Source organism: Lepidochelys kempii, chromosome 9 (assembly GCF_965140265.1).
Source record: "Lepidochelys kempii isolate rLepKem1 chromosome 9, rLepKem1.hap2, whole genome shotgun sequence".
Lineage (NCBI taxonomy): Eukaryota > Metazoa > Chordata > Testudines > Cheloniidae > Lepidochelys > Lepidochelys kempii.
Window position 1 is genome coordinate 48,554,258 of NC_133264.1, and position 16,288 is coordinate 48,570,545.

At 45.3% G+C, this 16,288-nt stretch overlaps 1 long non-coding RNA gene across 1 annotated transcript in view; it reads right to left on the reverse strand.

The window, feature by feature from the left end:
- The window catches only part of LOC140917420 (uncharacterized), a 31,915-nt gene that overhangs the window by 15,204 nt on the left and 423 nt on the right, over positions 1-16,288 (reverse strand). The gene's annotated exons all lie outside the window — the stretch shown is intronic.

The following is a 16,288-nucleotide window of genomic DNA, read 5'->3' on the forward strand; positions in this document are numbered from 1 at the left end:
TTAGTAATGGCTTAATACTACCACATGGCTTATCCATAAGAAAAAAAAAATATTAGAAATAGGAAACTACACAGCCATAGCTATGGGATGCACTGAAATGCAGATACTTGCACTAGCTACTTTGGAACACAAAATGTTCTGGGTCATATTGGGAAATATTAAGGGTTTGGTGCATTTGTTAAAACAAAGAAAGAGATCATTGTTTGACACTTATCAATATGAATGGATGCAATATGTTTCCAGTATTGTAAACCAGACTTGTTAATGGGAGAAATTGTTGTCAAAATTGCACACTAACAGTTCCTGGAGGCAAAGGTATTGAAGGTTAACCCACTCCCCATATTACACATGGGATCCTTCTGGCTACCCTGGACCTCGAGCCAGTGGGCTGGGGAGGGAGGGAAGCTATTGGACACTAGAGGTTGTACCGAATGGACTCCTCAAAAGTGGGTGTGCCTCACCTTGCCTGTTGCCCCAGAACCTTGTAGTAAAGATACATCACTAGGATCATGTATGTGGCATGAATTGGAATCACAAACTCAAATTGCCTCACAGTACTTTCTCTTGAATAGGCTACATAGAAAGTGACACTGACGATTATAAATCTTAGTGTCAAAAGGGGGATTATGTTGGATCATATTAAAGAAGTTCTGTATTAAAGTCACAAATGAGTTTGATTCCCCATAGTTTCAATTCCAGGGTATTACTAATTAAGAGGTCTCTTGGTTTTTGGTACTGTTTCTCTCCCTCTATGTGTGAAACTTGCAAGCTGCTAATTGTGTTAGTACATTCTAAGACAGAGTCTGTTCTCAAAGCAATTCACAGAGAGAGAGACTCAAAGCAATACTCTAACAACAGAAACAGCACCCAGAGACTCCCCACCCTTTTGTTGTATTAACCATTGTGATTAAAATAGAGATAGAGGATGTATGTGGATGGATGCTTGGTGTGGATAAACTGAATGATCAGGGAGGTGCCAGCCTAAGAATCCAGTGTCCATCGGCTGAAGAAGGTGTCAAGTGGAAATAACCAGAGGACCCCACCCGGAGGGCAGACTGGAATCCACCCAACAGCCTCAAGAATGGGAGAACCAAAGAACAAGATAACATCTTGGAGCCGTCAGGAATGTGCTATCTGCTGATTGATTCAGCAACAGCATGATGAAGCAATTCCCATAGACTGGCATAGGAAGAAATTCCTATAAAAATAGACTCTAAAAAGTGAGAACTTTGGGGTCTGATTCTGCAAACCAACTTCCAGGAGCATCAGATGAGCATCTGACAAGGCCCTGCTCCCTCCTCATGTCCAGGCCACCTGGCCAGTGGCTTGGCATGAGCAACTCTAAGGCTGGTAACTATGATAACAACCTTGCAGAACCTGTGTGTGTGTGTGTGTTTGTATGAATGAATGTGAGAATAAATATGAGATTGAATGGAATGTTATAGCTATAACTAACTGCTTACTATGATTCTTTCTGTATTCACAATAAATGTGGTATTTTGCCTTTTTCCCTTTAATAAGATCCTGCTGGTTTTTATTTTATTGGTACAACATTTGAGTGGTTCACCCCATGAGCTTCCCAAAGGCTTTTCATGGTCCCTGCCAGAAAATTAGTTTCCGAATCTGTAAGGATGTCAGAGGGCCAACCTACCCTGGCAAAAATGTGTGTTAATGCCTGGCACACACTTCTAGCCCTGGTGTTGCTTAGAGCTACTGCTTCTGGCCATTGGGTGGCAAAATCCATGAAAGTCAGTATGTACTGCTTTCCTTTGGTGTCTTTTTTGGGAAAGGACCCAGAATATCCACAGCTACTTGCTGAAATGGGACCTTAATTATGGGGAGTAGCTGGAGAGGGGCTTTGACCTGGTCTTGGGGTTTTCCCACAATTTGGCACACCTTACAAGACCGGACATAGGTAGAAACATCCTTGCCCATTTCCTCCCAGTGGAACGACTTCCCCAAACAGTCTTTGATCCTGTTCACTCCAGCATGGCCACTAGGATGATCATGGGCTAAGTTCAAAAGTTTTACCTGGTACTTAGTTGGAACTACCAACTGTCTCTGAGGATGCCAGTTTTCCTGGTGTCCACCAGAAAGAGTTTTCTTGTATAAAAGTCCTCTTTCTACAACAAACCGGGATTGATTAGAAGAGCTAAGAGGCGGTGGGTTGCTCCGTGCCGCTGTCCAAGCACCCTCGAGGCTTTTATTTGCTTCCTGTTTGGTCTGGAACTGTTTCCTTGATTCTGGAGACATCAGTTCCTCACTGGATTGTGGACTTGGGCTTGGTCCCTCTGGAAGCAATGTAGGTGATGGGGCGGTTTCCGTTGACTGTGAACTGCTCTTCACTGGTGCACTATGTTGTTAATTCAGGCTCTGGCTGAGCCTCTTGCATAGGTTAATTTGCTGCTGCCAGTGCAGGCTCAGTGTTACCCTCTAGCGTTGGAGCTGTAGAAGGGGTTGCAAGCACTGGACTCAGTGCTGGCAATGGTTCTGGTGCTGGTTGCTCTGCCAGTTCCAGTTCTGGGACTGGCTCCGTCTGAGTCTTTGGTAACACAGACTGGGCCCTTGTAAAAGGCTCAGGAACAGAGCTAGCTGTGATGGCTTGCTTAGCCTGGCTGCGGGTGACCATTCCCTCCCTCTTGGCTAGCTTTACATGGTTGGCCAAGTCCTCCCCCAGCAACATGGGAATGGGATAATTATCATAGACTGAAAAAGTCCACATTCCTGACCACCCCTGGTACTGGACAGGCAACTTGTCTGTAGGCAAGTCAAAAGAGTTTGACTTGAAGGGTTGTATCGTCACTTGGACCTCTGGGTTGATTAAGTTGGGATCTACTATTGATTGGTGGATAGCTGACACCTGTGCTCCAGTGTTCCTCCACGCTGTAACCTTCTTCCTGCCCATACTCACAGTTTCCCTTTGCTTTGAGGGTATCTGGGAAGCATCTGGGCCTGAGGACCTTTGGTGTGACCCCGGTGTAATGAACTGTAATCTATTGGGGTTCTTGGGACAGTTGGCCTTTACATGCTCGGGCTCGTTACATTTAAAACATCGCCCAGCTGACTGGTCCTGGGGTGTGGTGGGACAATAAGGTGTCTGGAGTTTTCTTTGGGGTGTAGGTGGGGCCTTGGGCTGCCCCCGGTGGTATGGTATGGTCTCAGGGTGTCCCTTCTGGTATCCACCCAAACTGTGACCAGGGTTGTTCCTCTCTGCTACCTCCACACGTTTTGTTCTGATTTTCCTCGCCTCTTTGGCGGCCTGGGACTGCTTGTATTGATCAGTATAAGAAGCAAGACTTTCTGCTGAGTCCATTTTCTTATCCCATAACCACTGTTTTACATCATTATTGGTTATGGTCAGGAACTGCTCCTGTATAACCAAATCACACATTCCTTTAAAGCTAGTTACATCCCTTCCTTTGACCCATTTATCCAACAGATCCTTTATCTGGTTTACATAAGCCACATTACTTAGTCCAGCCCCTCTTGTAAGGGCTCTAAATTTTACTTTATAAATTTTAGGTGTAATTTGAAATTGTTTTAAAACCAAATTCTTAAATTTACCATATTTAGAAGCATCCTTAATAGGCATCTTGTTGAATATGTCCAGAGCTCTTCCAGTCAATTTTGCTACCAATGTGGTCATCTTGTGATCATCAGGAATTGTATGGAGGGTGCACAGTCTCTCAAAGGTGATGAAATATTCAACCACATCACTGGATTCATTATACTGCGGACATAGTCGCTCCCATTTGTGGATTTTTGGGGAAGTGGAGCCAGCAGCTGAAGGGTTTTGTCTCTTCAACTTCATAACAGCCTGTTCATGCTTTTGGGCCTCAATCTGGGCCTCCATAGCCCGCTTCTGGGCAGCCTCTTCCCTAGCTTTTTCTGCCTTCCTAGCAGCTTTTTTTCTGGCCACTTGTGCATCAATCTCCATCTGTCTAAGTTCCAGCTGTCTTTCATGTTCCTTTTGTATTTCTTCAGCTTCAAATCTGGCTAATTTCAGGGTTTTTTGGACGTCACTTTCTGTCATCCTAGCCTTTCTGCACTTAGCCTAGCTTAACCTGAGAGATAGAAAGAAAAAAAACCCCTATCTTGTGAATTCCCTTGCTGTAACTTGACTCCTCTGCCTTGAGGCAGAGGAAAAAAAACTCCAGCTCCTCTCAGCTTAAAACCTCCCTGCTTCCAAGCAGCCAAAAGGGGGGAAAAATTTTTTGTCCTTTTAAAATCCTAAGCTCTGTGCTTTTGGTTCAAAATGATCCCACCACGCTGCCACCATGTCAAGGTTCTCTCCCCACTCTGAACTCTGTGGTACAGTTGTGGGGACCCACATGAAAGCTTAGATTAAAAACTTCCGCAAGGCACAAATCCTTTGTCCTTGGACAATATGCTGCCACCACCAAGTGATTTAGAAAAAGAATCAGGGAAAGGACCACTTGGAGTTCCTATTCCCTCAAAATATCCCCCCAAGCCCTTACACCCCCTTTCCTGGGGAGGCTTGAGAATAATATCCTAACCAACTGGTTACAAAGTGAGCACAGATCAACCCCCCTGGGTCTTAGGACACTGAAAAAATTAATCAGGTTCTTAAAAGAAGAATTTTATTTAAAAAATGGTAAAAGAATCCGCTCTGTAAAATCAGGGTGGAAGATAACATTACAGGGTAACAAAAGATTCAAAAAAACAGCAGAACTCCCTCTAGGCTTAGTTTTAAAGTTACAAAATACAGGAATAAACCTCCCTCTAGCAAAGGGAAAATTCACAAGCTAAAATAAAAGATAATTTAACGTGCCTTGCCTACTTTCTTACTCTTTTTGCAATATTGAGACTCATATTAGGATGGTTTATAGGAGAAGGCGTTTTCTGACCTGATGCTTTTCTGCTTCCCAAGAGAACACACAAACAAAGCCTTTCCCCCCACCACCACCAGATTTGAAAGTATCTTCTTTCCCCATTGGTCCTTTTGGCCAGGTGCCAACCAGATTATTTGAGCTTCTTGACCCCTTACAGGTAACGAGGATTTCTAGGCTACCCATAGCTGTATAGTTATGACACCTTCCCTTCATAATTATATTTAACTATTGTGTGACCATACAGTATTCTCCATTTCCCACATATGTGGCAAGTCTCTAATGTCTACTCCAGGTATTCAGCTTTTATTGGGCAGTTGAGATGAGTTCTTTCTTGGGTTTCTGTCTCATTTCTGTTTTATACCATAGATTACTCCTGGGGGCATTCTTGGCCAAAAAATTTAAAATTCTGCACACAATATTTTAAAATTCTGCAAATTTTATTTGTCAAATAACACTACATAATCAAGTTTCAATTATTTTGGTAATTTATTTCAAAATACAATAACTCCTCACTTAATGTTGTAGTTATGTCCCTGAAAAATGCGACTTTAAGCGAATTCAGTTTCCCCATAAGAATTAATGTAAATAGGTGGGGGTTAGGTTCCAGGAAAAAAAAATTTTGCCAGACAAAAGGCATTATATACATTTTAAATAAGCAGTTTAATACAGTTGTAAGTTTTAAACAATTTTAAAGAAACAATTTAATACTACAATCATCATTGCTGAGTATGAAGCAATGGGAACATCATTGCTGAGTATGAAGCAATCGGAGGTGCCCCCCTTTACCCTACACAGGCACAGCCCACTGGCATGGCAGACAATGAGGCAGGGAAGGAGGCTGAAGGTGCCGTAGGCTAGAAGCACGTTGCGCAGCTGCAGCGGCAACTTCCCCTACTGTGCAAGCACCAGGGCAGGAGGCTCAATTCTCGGCCCCCACCCATTCCATCCCTTCCCCCAAGCCCTCACTCTTAACTCGCATCTTCTCCCCCACCACCTCCTCCCCCTTTACTCCACATGCCGCGTCCTCGCTCCTCCCCCCCTGCCTCCTGCCCACAGCAATCAGCTGGTTTGCGGCATGCAGGGCGGGAGGGGAAGCCTGCACGCCGAATCCTCACTAATCCCCCCTCCCTCCTGAACACCGCAAACCAGCTGATTGCTGCAGGCAGTAGGCAGGGAAGCAGGGGAAAGGCACTGATCCACGGGGTCCACCGGCGGGCAGGAGGTGCTGGGTGGGGGGGCTGCCAGCTATGGACAAAGCAGGCAGCCAAACGACGTTATAGTGGAGCTTTGCACAACTTTAAACAAGCATGTTCTGTAATGGCGCAGGGATGTAAGATCGAAACATTAAGCTAGAGGATGTTAAGTGAGGAATTACTGTACCTGTTAACAAGCATGTCTGTAACAATAGAGACACAAAAATTCCCCCAGCAGTAGAGAGTTAAAGAAACCCCTATGACAAACCAGTTCCTGTTTTCCTGCCCCTTTCACCTGCCCCCCCCCCAGCCCATCCAGGGGGCCAACACTCACAAGCCCTCCATCCCAGGGCCCAGTCACAGCCCCTCCCCCAGCCAATACACCTGAACTCCCTCCCCCCAGAGCCCAGCTGTGGGGGGCCGGGCCCAGATACCCGCACCCCCTTCACCCCCAGAACCCAGCTATGGGAACCCCCCCTGGCCCGTATACCCATACTCCCTTCCCCCCAGAGCCCAGGTGTGGGGCCCCCCAGGCTCGATACCTCCACCCCCGAGCCCATCCAGATACCTGCACCCCCAGAGCCCAGCCACAGGGCCCCCCCTTGCCCAGATACCTGCACCCCCTCCCCCTGAGCCCAGTTGTGGCCCACCCAGGGATCCAGAGGGAGAAACAGCCTGATGCTTCGTCCCAGGCTTGCACTCAGTTTCCTGTGCACCACCCTCTCTTTCCCTCAGGGCATGGTGAGAACTGCAGCTGTCAGGAACCCTCTAGCTCCCTTCCTCTTCCCGCAGCAGTGTCTTCTATATACAAACAGGGCTCTGCTGGGTCCAGCAGCCCCCAGTGGCATCCAGCAGCACTGCAGCCCATTTCAGGAAATTCAGGAAATGAGAAGGGAAATTCTGCACGCAGGTTAATTTCTGCAAAATTCTGCATTGCGCAGTGGCACAGAATTCCCCCAGGAATAATAGATGGATTGCATAGCTCCTGGGGAATCACATCACCCAATCTGTTTGGCTTGCACCTTTGTGTAACAGTCCAGAAGGGGTGTCTGTCACCATTCCATGTGGTTCACCAGTGTCTGAGGTACCTGTCCACATTACTTCAAAATAGAGTCTTTGAGGATAGCTACCTACATACTTTGGTCTCATACACATCCGTCTTCTCAATGGTTGACAGGGAAAGTGAGAAATAAGTCTTCTGAATAGTAACTATAATCAAGAGGAGACATTGTTACCTCAGCTAGATTTCAGAGGATATCAGCCTCCGTGCACAGTTGTACCAATTCAGCAAATATTTATTGGGAATGAAGCTAGGCATTTCCCCTGCTTGGATCCCTTTAAAGGTTTTTGACTGTTTCTGAATATATATAGAACAGAATGTATATTACACACACATATACCCCTATTGCATTTCATGTTACCCATAGTGTGATTTCCAACAATCATTATTTTGACTAATTAACCCTTTCCTGGGTTTCCTTTTTCATTGTAGATATTTATCATTACTTGATCTATTTGCCACTCTTGCACCTTTGTTGTGGCATCTAAACATCAAACAGTCTGTCTTTATCTCACACCTATGTTTGTAGCTTCCCACAGATTAACTTCTCTCAGGTGTTCTTCTACCTGCAGCAACCACTGAACAGTTACAACAGCGTTGTACCAAGCCTGGCACAGCACAAAGCAGTTGTTCAGGCAACACCATTTTATACCTGTCAGGATTTCAAACGGTGCTATCCCCATTGTTCTATCTGGAGTAGCTCAAAGAGCTGTCAGTATTAAGGGAAATTTAATGTCCCAATCTTTTTTTATTTTCTTCAATGTGTTTAGTAAACATAAAATTTAAAGTGCTATTATTTCTTTCTCCCAATGTTGATGAGTATGGCTGCTCAGTGATTTTTTTTCCTGTATTCCCAGCATTATTACGGTGTTACGCATTCTCTCACCACTAAAATGTGTTCCTTGATCTGAACCAGTTACCTGTGGGCATAGATGCTGACTCTGTGGGTGCTCCAGTACTCACTGGCAACCAAGTTCCCCCCTCTCCCTGCCCCCAGCACCTCTCCCCTGCTGATCACTCCTCCCCCTCCCACCCAGCATCTCCTGCCTGCTGCAAACAGCTGTTTCACAGTGTGCAAGTTGGCTTTGGGAGGGAACGGGAGTAGTGAGGACATGGCACTCTCGGGATGGGGTGGAAAGAGGAGGGGCAGGGGCTTGAGAACAGGGGCGGGGCCTGGGCGGAAGGGGGGGGTCAAACACCCCCTGGGTAAAGGGGAAGTTGGTACCTATGCCTGTGGAAAGTTCACATCTGATAAAGCTTTGCTCAAGCAGAACTTTAACAGTAGCAACTGCCTCATTGTTTCTTATAGGGATCACTTCTACCCATTTGGAGAAAGCATCCACAATGACCAAGGTGTATAGATTTCCTCAGGCCATTTTTGGCAATGGGCCAATAAAATCAATTTGTAGTTGAATCCAGGAACATCAATTTGTTGATGTCTCCATTTTGCTTTTCTGTTGACAGGTTCAGAATTTACTTGGGCATAAACTAGAAAATTTTCTACATATTACCTAACATCCTGATTTATCCATGCCAGCCAATCAATCTGCTGTATTCTTGACAGTATTTTTAATACCTTGATGGCTGCCACTGGGTATATCATGACACATAAATAAAAGTGATTTTATATTTCTCTGGTACAATCCAAAATCATTGATCACTGGGTTTGGCTACCCAGATTGAGTCTCCATCACGGGTTTGTACAATCATTAAGGGACCTCCTTTCTATTCTTTTGAATCTCTGTCTGGGCTCAATTTAGCTGTGATAGGGTCTTGGTTTTACAATCTGGCCAAATCAATATTCCCCTGTTCAGGTGTACCAGCCCCAATGGGCACCTCAGGCTGTAGCATTTTCCACAGAGAAGCATCCACAGATGTTATCTTGGCTTCCAACTCAGCCTCTGAGTTCCAGCATGCTCTGGGGGAATTTTTCACCTATGCCTTTACCTTTACTACAGCCAGCAGGGCAGCCTTAGCTCTTTTAGTTGCCAGATTTTTTTATATGTAATATTTTGTAGTGGGAACGCATATTTTGTAGTGGGAACAGGAGCTTGGCTTGTTTAGCCTAACTAAAAGAAGGTGGAGGGGAGAAATGATTGCTCTCTATAAATATATCAGAGGGATAAATGCCAGAGAGGGAGAGGAATTATTTAAGCTCAGTACCAATGTGGACACAAGAACAAATGGATATAAACTGGCCACCAGGAAGTTTAGACTTGAAATTAGACGAAGGTTTCTAACCATCAGAGGAGTGAAGTTTTGGAATAGCCTTCCACGGGAAGCAGTGGGGGCAGAAGATCTATCTGGCTTTAAGATTAAACTTGATAAGTTTATGGAGGAGATGGTATGATGGGATAACATGATTTTGGTAATTAAATATTCATGGTAAATAGGCTTAATGGCCTGCGATAGGATGTCAGATGGGGTGGGATCTGAGTTACCCAGGAAAGAATTTTCTGTAGTATCTGGCAGGTGAATCTTGCCCATATGCTCAGGGTTTAGCTGATCGCCATATTTGGGTTTGGGAAGGAATTTTCCTCCAGGGAAGATTGGAAGAGCCCCTGGAGGTTTTTCGCCTTCCTCTGTAGCATGGGGCACGGGTCACTTGCTGGAGGATTCTCTGCTCCTTGAAGTCTTTAAACCACAATTTGAGGACTTCAATAACTCAGGCATAGGTGAGAGGTTTTTCGCAGAAGTGGGTGGGTGAAATTCTGTGGCCTTCGTTGTGCAGGAGGTCAGACTAGATGATCATAATGGTCCCTTCTGACCTTAGTATCTGTGAATCTATGAAGGGTTTACCATACCTAGAGTGAAATCCATGGTAAATCCAATAGGGCAATCACTTAGTCAATGCTTTGCACATCCACAGTATTCAAACAAAGCCAAGCAACCACTTCAGACACAAATTTGGGGAATGGTCATAAAGTCACTTTTGTTCTTGGAGATTTGTGAATAAGGAGGTTCTGGCATCAGAGCCTGCAACTCTCAAACTCTCCTTACAGACCACTGAGCTGCAAGCAGAACGAAGCATCTTTGCTGCTACCAAATGCACTGCCTGGTCATGAGACCACAGTCAGATTCCAATAAATTACTGGTATGAGGCAAGCAAAAAATTCAACTTCAGTAAGAGAAGTGACCAGAAATGACTATGCATACCAAGAAATAGCAGACAACCTGGCTGCACTGGGAATTCAACAGCACTGGTCACCAGTCTGGGAGTAGAGTAAGCAGCTCAGGAGAGACTACCAGAAAGCTAGGGGTGAGAACACCTCTGGGAACTCCCTGTCATCCTGTCTCTTTTGAGGACTTTGCCTGGGTGCTGGGAACTGCATCAAGCACTGAGTCCCCAGTGGTTTATGATAGCCTGATCAGCCAGAGTCGTGACCTTCTGACCCCCAAATCTAGTACCAGCCCAGAGAGGAGCCAACAGGTGCCTCATAGATCAAGCCAGCAAAGTGACTCTGGGGTTCCAACCAATCCCCGAAGAAACTGTGCCACTGGAGCAGATGCAGCATGTCCTGGGCCCATACTCGGAGGAGCTGTTTGATGACCCCCTTGGAAGAACAGCCTGCTGCAAAACCAGCAGCAAAAACAGAAAAGTAAGAAAAAGCCCCGAAGGCTGGTAAGTGTTTGGCTCCTTGTTTATTGTTAATGATAATAGTCAAATGGGAGGGATTTCCAGTTTATGACCCATTGCACTTTTTATTACAGGACATAAGTAGTCATGTGTATCTACTAATGGTGGAATGTACCCCAGCATCTTGGCATCACTTTCCACACCACCACCACACAGCATTCAAAATAGAGACCAAGAAACACAAACAACTGTTAAACAAGCATTTAACTTTAAAGTTTTTTTAGATACTCGCAAATGCTTAAAGATGTGCTGGGGCGTTAAAAGAAAGAATACTGCCTTCCCTTTTAGTATGCCATAGCGTAACAAGCTACCTGTAAACAGTAAACTGTACATGAAGGTTGGGGAAAATGTAGAGAGTGGGTGAGTAAATCAATGTCTGAAATACCCCAGGGTGTGGGGGTGGGGGGAATTGTGTGCAGTATACAAATATATTGGGCAAAGGGGGGTGACTGTCCATGTAGTTCTTTGAGAGTCCATATTGTCAGGTGTGTTTGCATGTAGTCCATAGTATATTTAGTCAGAGCAGGCTGCATTGTAAGCTATAGAGAGACAGTAAACCGTGTGGATGCTAACACAGCATTCTGTTGATTTCCCTTTAATTTTGACCCAATCCTGGGTGCTGATAGTTGCAAACTTTTCGCAGAGTAGGAATTCCCCATGGGTAGTCTCATTTCAGGAAAGGGTATATTTTCTGGGCTCTCCTAATCAGGACTGTGGTCCACCCCACTCATAGATGTGCTGCTCAGTCACCATAAGCTTGAAACCTCTGTAGCATAGACAGCTGGCTTACCACTGGTAGCATGGCATAAAATCTCTTTGGCATTCAGGAAACTCCAGGATTGTCACGTCCCCCAGACTGTGGAATGCCTGAAAGGACTGAGAAACCTTAGGTAGTAAACCATGGCATAACCCCACTGCCCCTGGCTACAACAGTCTGCAATTTTTAAACATATAGCATTTGTAAATGTCATCTTACCATTATGTGTGCACTCTTTTCACTCTGCTTAACTCAATTATGGCCATGGAGCTTCTAGGAACAGAAGTATTCATCTGAGAACATAGTGAGGCTGAGTTTTACAAAGTATCATTTTTTTGGCTTTGAGATTCCACAGGCACTTTTTTCTGAGGATGCACTGAACTTTTTTTTGAAGTACTGAGACAATGTACTGTTTGATGTCTGCTTTCAGGCACTTCCACCTCTGCCACCCAGCCACGGTCCAGCAGGAGCCTGGGATTTTGAACGGTCAAGGAGTGGTCAAAGAGGAAGCATTTCTGTAATTAACTCATAGTGGACATCCTGAATGGAGTCAACAAGCAGACACAATACTAAAGGGAAAAGGATTCATAGGAGTGGAAAGGCATGGACAGGCTGTAGAGCACACTGATAGATTTTCAGCGCAGCTTCTGGAGCAGGAATGTTGCTTGAGGGAGGAAGACTGAATACAGCAGAAAACCCTGTTTGAGCAGCTGCTTGTGCTAATGGCTGCAAGAGTGCAAGCTCCTGCTCCACTCACACCAGGTCCTGAGACCTCTCCGACATGCCCTGCAGCCCAGGAACGCACTGCACAATGCCATAGTTGGGTGGCCCATGAACCGGGACTCAATGCTTGTTGGACAGGGCAAATGTACCCCCAGAAGTCCTCTACCTCTCCGCAACAGCACCCAGTGCATGCTACTTGTGCTAGAAAGGAAAAGGAGAACAGGGGGCCAGAGACCGGCAAAAATAGGAAACTGGTTTCAGTGTTTTGCACTGTTTCATGTTCGCTACATGCACTTTATTTTATTACTGGTTTTAGTCTTCGTTTATTAGTGGTGTTTCATATTGTTCATAAAGAAAGACTTTTATTTTATTCAGAAAATTTATTACTCCTGGGGGAATTCTGCACAAAAAAATTTAAAAATTCTGCACACAATATTTTAAAATTCTCCATATTTTATTTGTCAAAATAATACAATATAAACACTCCAGTTTCAATTATTTTGGTAATTTATTTCAAAACACCCGTCAACAATACAAACAGCAAAAAACATTCCCCCAGGAGTAAAGTGTTAAAGAAACCCCTACCACAACCCAGTTCCAGTTGGGGACTGCTCAAGGAAACTGTGTGGTGCCCCCAGATCCCAGACACCTGCACTCCCATCCCTCCAGACCCCCTGGCACAGACACCCACACCTCCTTCCCCCCACAGTCCAGCCACGGGACACCTCCCAGCCCAGACACCAGTATCCCCCCTCCCACCAGAGCCCAGCCATGTGGCAGCCCCCTGACACGAGTCCCCACATCCCACAGAGTCCAGCCACTCACGCCCCCCACCTCCTATGCCCCCCCTTCCGCCCAGCTGCGGAGTAGCCCCTGGCCCAGACACCAGCCCCCACTCTCCACGGAGCCCAGCCGCGGGGCAGCTCCCAGCCCAGACACCAGCACCCTTTACTTCCCCCAATTTCTTTACCCTCCAGCTAGGGGATGTGGTGTGGCCCTGCCCTTCCTCACCTTTTGCGACAGCTGGCTGGGTCTCCCAGACCCTCCCATCCCTGGGAGAATGAAGATCAAACAGCATGCAGCCTCTAGCCCTGTTATAGTCTTGGTCTTCACATCTTCTGGCAAAGATTCCACAGATTGACTGTGCACTGTGTGAAAAAATACTTCCTTTTGTTTGTTTTTAAACCTGCTGCCTATTAATTTCATTTAGTGACCCCTTGTTCATATGTTACGAGCAGTAAATGACACTTCCATATTTATTTTCTCCACACCAGTCATGATTTTATAGACCTCTATCATATTCCCCCTTAGTCGTCTCTCTTCCAAGCTGAAAAGTCCCAATCTTATTAATCTCTCCTCATATGGAAACTCTTCCATACCCGTAATCAGTTTTGTTGCTCTTTTCTTTACCTTTTCCAATTCCGATATATATTTTTAGAGATGGGGTGACCACATCTGAACACAGTATTAAAGATGTGGGCGTATCATAGATTTATATAGAAGCAATATGATATTTAGTCTTATTATTGATCCCTTTTTAATGATTCCCAACATTGTTAGCTTTTTTGACTGCCACTGCACGTTGAGTGGATGTTTTCAGAGAACTATCCACAATGACTTCATGTTGACTCTTCCCCAGCAAATCATGTTAATCTGTGTCTGACAATTCTGTTCTTTTTTCAACCAGTTTGCCCACGACTGAAGTTAGGCTTACCAGCCTGTAATTGTCAGGATCACCTTTGGAGCCTTCTTAAAAAATTAGTGTCATATTAGCTATCCTCCAGTCACCTGGTACAGAAGCTGATTTAAATGACAGGTTACATGCAACAGTTAGTACTTCTGCAATTTCACATCTGAGTTTCCACCTGGCATTGGTCAGAAGATAGGATACTGGGCTACATGGACCTTTGTTCTGTCCCAGGACGGCAATCCTTAAGTTCTCACTAGCATCTGGTCCTGCTGACTTATTACAAGTCGTCAAGAACACTATCCTGGATAATGTCACGGCTAACCTGGTGGCTGAACTTTGTGACTTTGTCCTTACACTATGGATGTAGAAGCCCTCTACACCAACATTCCACACAAAGATGGACTACAAGCCATCAAGAACATTATCCCCGATAATGTCATGGCTAACCTGGTGGCTGAACTTTGTGACTTTGTCCTTACCAATAACTATTTTACATTTGGGGACAATGTATACCTTCAAATCAGCGGCACTGCTATGGGTACCCGCATGGCCCCACAGAATGCCAACATTTTTATGGCTCACTTAGAACAACGCTTCCTCAGCTCTCATCCCCTAACGCCCCTACTCTACTTGCGCTATATTGATGACATCTTCATCATCTGGACCCATAGAAAAGAAGCTCTTGAGGAATTCCACCATGATTTCAACAATTTCCATCCCACCATCAACCTCAGCCTGGTCCAGTCCACACAAGAGATCCACTTCCTGGACACTACAGTGCTAATAAACGATGGTCACATAAACACCACCCTATACCGGAAACCTACTGACCGCTATTCCTACCTACATGCCTCCAGCTTTCACCCTGACCACACCACACGATCCATTGTCTACAGCCAAGCTCTGTGATACAACCGCATTTGCTCCAACCCCTCAGACAGAGACAAACACCTACAAGATCTCTATCAAGCATTCTTACAACTACAATACCCACCTGCGGAAGTGAAGAAACAGATTGATAGAGCCAGAAGAGTTCCCAGAAGTCACCTACTACAGGACAGGCCTAACAAAGACAATAACAGAACGCCACTAGCCGTCACCTTCAGCCCCCAACTAAAACCCCTCCAACGCATTATCAAGGATCTACAACCTATCCTGAAGGATGACCCAACACTCTCACAAATCTTGGGAGATAGGCCAGTCCTTGCCTACAGACAGCCCCCCAACCTGAAGTGAATACTCACCAGCAACCACATACCACACAACAGAAACACTAACCCAGGAACCTATCCTTGCAACAAAGCCCGTTGCCAATTGCCCACATATCTATTCAGGGGACACCATCACAGGGCCTAATAACATCAGCCACACTATCAGAGGCTCGTTCACCTGCACATCCACCAATGTGATATATGCTATCATGTGCCAGCAATGCCCCTCTGCCATGTACATTGGTCAAACTGGACAGTCTCTACATAAAAGAATAAATGGACACAAATCAGATGTCAAGGATTATAACATTCATAAACCAGTCGGAGAACACTTCAGTCTCTCTGGTCACATGATTACAGACATGAAAGTTGCGATATTACAACAGAAAAACTTCAAATCCAGACTCCAGCGGGAGACTGCTGAATTGGAATTCATTTGCAAATTGGATACAATTAACTTAGACTTGAATAGAGACTGGGAGTGGCTAAGTCATTATGCAAGGTAACCTATTTCCCCTTGTTTTCCTAACCCCTCCCCCCCCGTCAGACGTTCTTGTTAAACCCTGGATTTGTACTGGAAATGGCCCACCTTGATTATCATACATATTGTAAGGAGAGTGATCACTTCACATAAGCTATTACCAGCAGGAGAGTGGGGTGGGGGGAGAGAAAACCTTTTGTAGTGATTAACACCCATTTTTTCATGATTTGTGTGTATAAAAACATGTTCTGTATTTTCCACAGTATGCATCCGATGAAGTGAGCTGTAGCTCACGAAAACTTGTGCTCAAATAAATTAGTTAGTCTCTAAGGTGCTACAAGTACTCCTTTTCTTTTTGTTTAGTTTATGAATTTTTTCCAAAACCACTTCTGGGACAGTTTAGTTTATCAATTTGTTCCAACGCCTCAATCTGGGACGGTTCCTCAGATTTATCACCTAAAAAGAATGGCTCAGGTTTGGAAATCTCCCTCAGCTATATCCTAGAAAAGCTCCAGGCCCAGCTTGGTCCTTGCCTCAACGCATACAGCCTAGCAGCCCCAAGAGCCCTGGCCTCCAAAGGCGGCCGCTGTGGAGAAGGGAGTCCCCAGAGCCCTGACTCCAGCTGCGAGGGAGGCCGGGGCTCTGGGGGCTGCCAGGCTCCCTGGGGCGAGGCAGCTGCCTTT